The following is a 1,026-nucleotide window of genomic DNA, read 5'->3' on the forward strand; positions in this document are numbered from 1 at the left end:
CTCTGCAAGGAGGTTTCTGGATCTGGGATGCTGAGGGGGGAATCTCACCCGAGGGTTGTGCTGCACAGAGACCGGGGAGCCGGGGACACCCGGCCAGCCGCCCGGTGAAACTTCCCCCGTGAATCGCCGCTCCCCGATCTGCGACGCTGCCAGCAAAAAGGAGCCGCATACGAGGCGGCGTCCGCGGCCTCCCCGCGGCGGGGCTGCCAGCGCACCGCGCTGCCTCGGCAGGCACGGACGGGGTTCGAACCCGCGATCTTCGGTTTACGAGACCGACGCCTTACCACTTGGCCACCGCGCCCGATGGGCTGGCTGCACCCGCGCGCCGCCAGTGGAAGGCAGCGAGCGGCGCGGGCGGGGACAGGACGGGACGGGACAGGATGGAACGGAATGGGACGGGATGGAACAGGACAGGACAGGACTGGACAGAGCGGTGGAATCGGGGCCGGGCGGCCGCGCCGTGCGGGGGCTCCCGCGGGCACGTGCGGGCGCTGGGCGGAGCGCCGGGAACGAGAGCGCGGGCGGGCCGTGCCCCGCCTGCAGAGCTCGGCATCCCCTGCCCCGCATCCTTGCCCCGTGTCCCTGCCCCGTGTCCCCGCAGCTCCTCGGAAAGCCCTTCCCGCTGCCGCCGCGTCCCCGAGCGCCGCTGCTCCGACACCGCGGATTCCCCGGTGAAGCTTCGCTTTCCTTCCTCGCGGTGTTTCTCACGGCAGAGGAATCGCTGCGAAATCACAGGCCTGCCTCGGGAAGCAAACAGCAGCTGTTGGGAGCGAGGAAAGTCCTGCCAAGCTCACACCTCCAGCGCTGTGGCTCGGCAGTGCTCCGGCACCTGCTCCCGGTGTGGGGCCGGGAGGATCCAGCGCTGCCCGCCCATTCCCGGCGGGACGCAGCTCCCGGGGCGCGGCGCGCCGGCAGCGGCCGGGACTGTCCCGGCACGGCCTCCGCCTCCCTGAGAGCCAAACAGCGGCGTTTCCACCCCTTCCTTTGGGACAGTATCAGGCAGTCTATGTTTCCTGATATTCAAAC

General features: G+C 70.4%; 1 non-coding gene across 1 annotated transcript; it reads right to left on the reverse strand.

The window, feature by feature from the left end:
* Positions 1–229: 229 nt before the first annotated feature.
* Positions 230–301, reverse strand: TRNAT-CGU (transfer RNA threonine (anticodon CGU)). The gene has a single exon. It is a non-coding gene; the product is annotated as a tRNA-Thr (tRNA).
* Between the last annotated feature and the right edge of the window lie 725 nt (positions 302–1,026).

The sequence above is a fragment of the Oenanthe melanoleuca genome, chromosome 18, assembly GCF_029582105.1.
Source record: "Oenanthe melanoleuca isolate GR-GAL-2019-014 chromosome 18, OMel1.0, whole genome shotgun sequence".
Classification (NCBI taxonomy): Eukaryota; Metazoa; Chordata; class Aves; order Passeriformes; family Muscicapidae; genus Oenanthe; species Oenanthe melanoleuca.